The following is an 8,705-nucleotide window of genomic DNA, read 5'->3' as shown; positions in this document are numbered from 1 at the left end:
GCTGTGACCAAAAGATTTGACAAGAACAATTTCAGGGGGAAAAGTTTATTTGGGGCTCACAGTTTCGGAGGTCTCAGTCCACAGACAGCCAGCTCCATTCCTTGAGGCTCAAAGTGAGGCAGAACATCATGATGGAAGAGTGTAGTGAAGGAAAGTAGATTGGGAGGTGGCCACATGAAGCAAAGAGACAGAAACAGACAGACACACATTAAGCTTAATTCACAAAATATATACCCCAGAGATACACCCTCAATGACCCACTTCCTCCAGCCACACCCTACCAACTCTCAGTTATAATTCACTTAATTCCCTCAGGAGATTAATTCACTAATTGGATTAAGGTTCTCATAACCCAAACCTTTGACCTCTAACCCTTCTTGCATTGTTTTAAACATGAGCTTTTGGGAGACATCTCACATCCAAACTATAACACCAAGGAAATTGATTTCATCTTATACTTCAGCATCCCATGACAGCACCATGACAGGATCACAACCCAGTGACACAACATGAAAGGATCTCAAATACATACTTTCAAATTCCAAAAAGAGAAAAACTAGTAAATCATAGATTATCATCTATGGAATATGTTCGAAAGCATTGTTACGAAGCCTATATTTAAAATGATTTCAAATTAATGTAATTCATGTCCTATATAAATTTGGCTTTGCAAATAATCTTATAGAATCCCAGTCCAAGTTTGTTAGAGATAGATAAACATTCCCTCCCACTGAAAATTGCTGTTTGGGGCATTGCTTCTTTATCCTTGAATCTAAATTTTCTATAGTATTTCACAACTTAAAATTTTTTCACATGCAGTTCTAGTTCTCAACCATTTTCAATTCATGGAGTCCTTTAAGGATCTGATGACAACCACAAGCACTGTCCCCAGAGTTATGTGTGTGGCCTACACATAAATCACTTCACTCAGTCTTGGGTCGGGGGGTGTTGATATACTAAATTCAATCCAAGGGTTAATAACACCTGTATGGTGTAGGTTAATCCTAACACATCCTAACGCCTCTATGAGATAGGTATTGCTATCCCCATTTTTCAATTAATAAAATTAAACTGCACAGGTGCTCAATGGCTGCTCTGAGTCATGCAACAGGATTAGGTGTTAAACTCAGGCGTTACGACACCATGCCAGGTGTTTTCCCTCTGTTCTATGACAGCCTCCTCCCCTTTATTAATGTGAATCATTACCTATATTGCACTATAAAGTATTTTATAAAACTAAGGTAGGGGCAACATTTATTGAACTCTAGTGCCAACATATCAAAATGTTTCTGAATAAATTAGAGGCTAAAAATAATCTCATTTAATCTTCAAATCAGAGATCCATTTTGTTCTAGATTCAGTTGGAACTCTGATCTATAAATTTTACTCACTCAAATGCATTGCAAGTATATTCCATGAGGCATCAAAAATTGAAAGCAAATATCTTTGCCCCAATGAGATGGTGCTCATTATTTAAGCAACATGAGCTCTCTGTTTCTCTCAATATCTGTGCACATTCCGTCACCTCAGACTCTGGACCCACTGCTGATGTTCCCACCTGCTCTGTCTTCACGGTCTTCAACCAGACTCCCGGATTTCCTGACTGAGGATTCGCAAAACTTTTATTTTACTATTAAGTTGAGCCACGTGAAATTGCACTTCTAATCGGTGAGAAGCTATGGAATATTTTTAGTTTATATCATTTTGTTAAGGCGAGATGGCAATATATATCACTGAGTCAGTCTTAAAGCAGGAGATGGAAACTTTATTCATCAGTTGGTGGTCCAGATCTACCAGCTGGTGGGCCAAGGGGTAGCCTACAAGTCTACACCCTTCGACCCCTTCCCAGGATCTGAGCACACCTTATATAGTCCAAAACCATATTACAGCATAAGTGACTGTTGCTATGATTCAAAACCATAAACAAACATCATGAGATCTAAAATCAGAACAAGAAAAGGAAGTGGGCCAAAACGTCCCTTGTTGTATACAAGTTAAAGAATGGTTACTAACATCTAGACAATCAATCCTTGATAGGGTACCTGGTCCAAGAAAAACAGGAGAGAACAAAACAACAAAAAAAAAAACAAAGAGAGAACACTTTTACATTGTATAAGAATTGCCATTTTGTGTTGCCAAACATGCTCTGCTAAGCAACTGTTGAAGGGTACAGAGGCGGGGCTTTCCCATGGGAGAATCATGTCTTACATGATGTGGAGTCTCAAGGCAAAATGGAGTCTGTTTGGTCATTGCCCGTATAGCCTGGCTCATAACAATTTAATCTTATTTAACTTTGGCGCTTTGACTTGTTCATGTCCCATTCTTGATGTGGGGAAGAATGTAAGGACAACTGATTACTCATAGGGAGACCTGATTCTAATCCATTTGTCACATAGGTGAAAGCCTTTTAAGTAATCACTAAACACTCTGAGTCATAATTTCTTCCTCTGAAAATGAGGGCGATGTGATCCAATTATGTCATACGATTATGGGAAAGTATCTAATGAGATATTTCTTGTCAAAGGACTTTAGAAACTTTTAAAAGCGCCATATACATTTAGTTTACCCTTATTAAAGTCAGCAAATATGCCACCATCAGCGAAACTGGCATTGATTTTTTTTAAAAAAGTTTTAAAGCAGTGAGATCATATGTCTATTAAATTACTCATTGCAAAGGTCCACGCATCACTATTACCTCTCACATGCTGGTTCTGCTTTCTTTTATAAGATGCTGACCGCATTGAGGTGACTGGTGTGGTCAACTCTGTAGAAGAGATGATAACCTGGTTCTCATGTAGAACATAAGCCAGCAGATGAGTCACTTCATCGTCACAGGGAAGCTGCATAATGCAGTTATTTACCCACCAAAATCGCTTGATGGATTTACTGTCTGATATTAAATTAACACTTCATCATAAATAACACCAACCTGATGATCTTTTTAAAAAAAAATAACTTTTAGTATCTACTTCAGAGGGTTAAGTTATTTATACATAGTACATGTGGGGTTTTTAAAGATATTGTGATAAAATTGTTTCTTCCAGGATTTTTTAATGCCTTATTTTTATAACTTCCCCACCTTCTTATGGTTGAATGAACAATATTGTATTATGACTTTCAGTATCAGGATCAAGCCCTTTTATAAATGAAGCCAATAGAAATTCTACCACTTGATTACACAATAAGCAAGACAAATATAAATCATGATAAAAATCAAACGGAGGCAGCAAAGGTTCTTCAACAACTGGTCTCCAGGCTTGTAAAAAAAAAAATCCAGTTGGAGAAACTGGCTCTGAATATGCTTCCAAAATAATGAAGTTCCTGCTGTTTTACAGATCTTTTTAAGGAAGAAATTAAAACACACTTATTCAAAAAAGCCATTTTTATGACTTTAACTTTTGAATTAAAGCAGTAATTGTAGCCATTTCGATGGCCTCTCTAAACATTTCAGGAACAGGTTCACTCAAGGTATAAGGCTGCGGCAATCATTTATGAATAAAACAACTTAGGGTAGACATCTCAGGCCTGAGACTTGTATGTACAAAAAAAAAAAATGTTGACTTTACCTTTTCTTTAGCAATCCATCTATATTTTGAGGCTCCATCCTGTCAGGTGGTCACATGTAGGACTCATCAGTTAGTGAGGGATTGTCTCAGCCTAGGCCCATGCTGATTTTTCTCCACTCAGTCATTATCAGGTTGACATCTTAGTTTCAAGGGTCTACTTAGTGCCACAGCATCAGTGAGGAAGGGAAGATGGTTACATGAGGAGACTTTCATATACTCATTACATGAGGCCTATTTCTGACCATGGGTAAGGGGCCATATTGTGAGATGGCCATTCCCATTGGATCTTAGACCACTGCTCCTCCAGGTCGCTTTGCAGCCTCCAGGTCCCTGCTATGAGGTCATTGGAGGTTCACTGGCTTTGTCATGTACATGTTTGCCTCTAAAAAAAAGACTAAAGGGGAAATACACTGTAGGATGTAATACATTGGTAAACTTTAGAAAGGACCTTTACCCTAAGGAGATCATAAACACTCCGTTCCTCTCTGCTTCCCTGATGATGATCACAATAAGCTTTATCTGACTGAGCAAGGGGTTGGGTTCAATCTCAAGCTCCACCACTTGGAACACCTTCTACTTTTATCGTGAATACCTCATTTATCAAACAAGTGTCATAATCTCTCTCTCATAGTGCTGTTCTAAAAATTAAGGGGGATAATGAATGTAAAAAATCATTAGAACGTTGTCTTAATAATCCCTCAGAAAATATCCATTACCATCATCATCATTAAATCTCCATTCCTTCTTTCTGTTTCCCCCACTCACAGGAATGCATCAATTTTTATGGTCCCAATGAAAAGATGGCAGAGTAAACATGGCGTTAAATAAGAACCGGAAACACAGGAGAAGATATTTTTACAAGATCCCAGGTGTTGGTCTCAACCTGTTATGTTTGCCTGGATGACTCTGTTGCGTTCCTTATCACTCTGCAGAATATTTCCCCAAATGCCTACAAGATGTCTTTCTAATATAGAAACAGAGAGCTAATATTTAGAGCCAGTCAGTAATACCTAATTAATTTCTTGACTACCATCCAGGGTTGGTTATTTTAAGTAAGGAAGGAGATCAGCATGAATTCTGTCAACTTTCATCTGCTTTATTTCCTGAAAATATTCCATTTTAAATCCAAAGAACTAGCTCTCCCAAAATACTAACGGTGAAAAAAAATGCCCAAGACTAAATCAATCCAGAATCACCTCATGGGTAACTAGCCTCAGTAAGTTAATTACAGGATTCTTTGTTGCTCTTTTTTATTGTGGGTAAGAGTTCTTGATGCAATATTTTTGGTTAATTGAAGATTTTCTTTAAAACTATGCAAGACAGCCAGCAAACAGTGCGTTTATGTATGTAATAGAAATGGTTGTAATATATCATTAGGACACTCCAGGGCATGTTTTATTGCTTCATTAATACAGTGCATGCCTTAGGTGTATTCAACCACTCGGGGCCTATATTAATGGACCAATAAAACGTACTCGGGAGTGCCTTAATGCCACCCTAATATGGCTAAGTTTAAATTAATTTTTTTCAGGCTTATCTTTTCAAAAATCATTTTTTCCCTACTTGGGAAGATAAATTCCTTTACAGGGGGAAGAAGTTCCTAGTGACAGAATAAGAAGAAGTAAGATAATAAAAATCTTTTCATTTAATCAATTTTCTAAAATGGTTCTGGATGATTCTATTCCTAATCTGCTGCATTCTACTTCCTACGTCTTCTGTACCTTTTGTGAAAATGAATAATTCTGTGACTACGAGCAGAAAAAGGAGAAAGGTTTCATTTTGGAAGTAGAAGATCCACTGACAGCCAATGCCATGTTTATAAAGCTCTATCGCCTTTCGATAATGCATCTGGTCAGAACCAATACTTCATGGACAACCTGCTTCATCTTCCTCTTCTTACCTTGTGTAATGAAAGAATTCTGTTCCCCACAAAGGGAAAAGGATTCTTCCTAATCATCCCCATTATACTTCTCTCTGAGCTTTTCAGAAGTTCCCGAATCCTACTTTGAACCATTGAGGCATCTCCTTGATAGCAGAAATTTAAGAAAGATAGAGAGAAGTGAACCCAAGTAAACTTTTCCTCCAAGATATCCCAACTCTAAAATGAGTTAAAATCTTGACTTTACCACACACTTATTCTCTGATATTGATCTAAAAGCTTTCCAGTTCAGCAAAATAGAGGTGATAATGTCTATCTTGTCAGCAGAGCATGAATACTGAATGAGATAACATATGCAAAGTACTTGGTAGAATGCCTAACCCAAGAGGACCATGGTCATTTTTGTTATTAACTTCTGAAGTGTCACAAATAAAAATGTGTGGTGGCAGTTGAATACTAACTACAGTCTTCTCCAAAATGTACAAGCAAATTGGAGAACTAGAGTATGAAAAGGAGACACCACTTTCCATTCTTTTTTATTTTCCTTTCTACTAGCACTGAGACACAAGATCACTAATGAATACTTAGGAAAAAATATAGTCTGGAACATATTAATTTCTTAGAGAGTGTAATTTTTCTAAGAAATATAGTTGCATGGAGATGTTTACCATCATTATCATAAATATCATAAGTTTGATGATGTGGGAGAACATTATTGTTGACTGGACGGGGGTGAGGGAATAGAAACAACCATCTCTACCTTCAAAGAGGTTTTTGTTGTCGTTATGGAAATGACCAGATATATGAGAAAGCAAAAATGACGATGCACAACAGATTGTTGGAATCACGTGAGCTTTTCAATTCCACTTTAAAACACATTGAAGAGAGCTCTGTGAACAAGATTAACCAGAAAGGTGTCAACACAACTGTAGGTCAACACAGCACTCTTTGCCTATGGAGGAAAGAAGTAAATTTTGAACTTGGCCATGAGGAATTCAGAGGGAGGGCAGAAGCATTCCCCATTGGGGAATGTAATAAAGAAAGGTTAGATCCACCGAGGTGTGTTGAGCCATGTTTGAGTCAGTTAGTATGGACTGAGGAGAATTCTACCTTTCAGATTATAGAAAAACAAAACAGAGATTTTGAGAGAAAAATGATGTGAAGGGAAAGCAGTATTTTTATGATTTGGATGTAATTTGTTCCCCATAAGTTCGTATGTAAGACAATGGAAGAATGTACAGAGGTGAAGGGATTTGATTATGAGAGCTGTAACCTAATCAGTGGATTAATTTACTTGAATGAATTACTGGGTGGTAACTATAGGCAGGTGGGGTGTTGCTATAGGAAGTAGGACACTGGGGACATGTCTTTGGGGTTTTTACTTTGACCTTGGCACCTGGCTCTCTCTGCTTCCTACCTGCCATTAACTGAGCAGCTTTTCTCTGCCACACCCTTCTGCCATGATGCTCCACCTCCACCTCAGGCCCAGATCTATGGAGTTGGCCAACAGTGGACCGAACCTTGGAAACTGTGAACCAAAATGAACTTTTCCTCCAAGATGTTCTTGTCAGGTATTTTTGTCACAGCCATGCAAAACTGACTAAAAGAAGTCTGGATTTTTTAAAATATATTTTTAAATATTTTTTAAATATAGGTTTTTAAAATATATTTTTATATTTAATATAAAAATATATTTTTAAAATATATATTTAAATATATTATTTTTTAAATATATTGCTGTGCAGCTTTGTATGAAACGGAGTGGGGCAAGACGGCATCAGAGACAACAGGTGAGAAAGGTTTATCGTATTCCACATTTGGAGTTGTAGGAAATTCAATGAACATTGATAAATATTTGACTGTAACAAGAAGAAGAAAATTTAAAGGAAAAAGAAATATGAAGAGGAGAATCAGATAACCAATTTCTCCATTAAATTTATTTAGTGTAGAAAGAACACTTTCTCACAGTCGCATTCTGTGAGGCTCACATGTTTCTGAGTAAGAATAAAAGAGGTTGAGGCTGTGTTAAGCCATCGTCATCATTAAAAAGCACAGCTAGAAGTTGCATGTCTCAACAAAGGTGGGTCAGTTGGGCATATTAATTTGATGTATGGAAACAAAACACACTTTGTGAACCATCGTAACACAGTGTGGCAAAGCTCAGAAAGCCTCATTTAAATGTTTTCTCAGCACCGTGCCTCACTGGGTCCCTGTCCTTCATTTATCAAAATGCTCCACTTCATTTGAGCCCTGTGTTCACCTTTCCACCGACCTAAATGATACTTGTTCTCCAAAGTCCCTCTTCTCTGAGAAACTTTTCAGAGCTACTCAAAAACACAGGGCACTCTCTTCCTTCCTTGAACTCCTACAGGCCTTGCTGATTAGCCACTTAGTTTAGCTCTTAATTACATATGTCAGCAGCACACAGACCATGTGTTTAAAAACAAAGTGAGGTGGGGGAGTAGAGAACAGATCTTCACACATTTCCCAAAATTTCACCAGGACTACGGCCATTTCTCTCAAAAGAGGAATCCTAAACACATTTAGGAAAAGGGCTACATCATTGTAAATGTAAAACAACTGTATACCCATTTAGTCATTCAAGTACAATGTTCAGACTTCCGTTCAAAGCTGCCTCTCATTATAACTACAGATTTTAGGTGTTTGGGAGAGAGGAAAGGTGTCTTTAAGATTTTCTTTTGCCCAATTTACAAGCAGGAAATAGCCATAATAGTTGGCGACTTACTGAGAAATTTCAGTAAATGAACAATCGAAGAAAATATGTCATTTTTCTAGATATTCACCCAACTCAAGGATAGTGAATGTCCCAGCAAGAGGCTACAGAGAGATGCCTCTGAAGCCACCACAGTGGGGTGAGAAGGAGCATTTGGGGTGAACAGCATCTGCCCATCACAGACTGTACAGAGTAAGAAAACCCAGCAAGTAAAAATAAGCCAAAATCCATTAAATAGAGCAATGAGTAAAAACTAGAGAGGACAAGTTTTGAGGGTGGAGCCCAACGAACCAGAGGCAGATCAAAGCTGGGGTGTGTTGCCAAGTCAAAATGAACTCATGAAGAGCCCTGTGATAGCACCTCAGTCATAGTGTTGAAAATTGCAAGCCATTGTTGAAAAATAGCCTTGGACCGTCTCAAGCGAGATTTAATTGTAACTGAGTTGAAGACAATTTTTTCATTTGTCTTAAAAACTTTTTGTTTGTTCCTGCATTTTTTTCTATTTTCCTTTATAATGTTTCCTAAT

The 8,705-nt window shown here is 37.6% G+C and overlaps 1 long non-coding RNA gene across 1 annotated transcript in view; it reads right to left on the bottom strand.

Annotated features, from left to right (window-relative positions):
• Nucleotides 1–8,705, bottom strand: part of LOC125615570 — a 178,654-nt gene that overhangs the window by 31,724 nt on the left and 138,225 nt on the right. The window lies entirely within an intron of this gene.

The sequence above is a fragment of the Marmota marmota genome, unplaced genomic scaffold (assembly GCF_001458135.2).
Source record: "Marmota marmota marmota unplaced genomic scaffold, marMar, whole genome shotgun sequence".
Lineage (NCBI taxonomy): Eukaryota > Metazoa > Chordata > Mammalia > Rodentia > Sciuridae > Marmota > Marmota marmota.
This window is presented reverse-complemented; position numbering and strand designations above follow the sequence as displayed.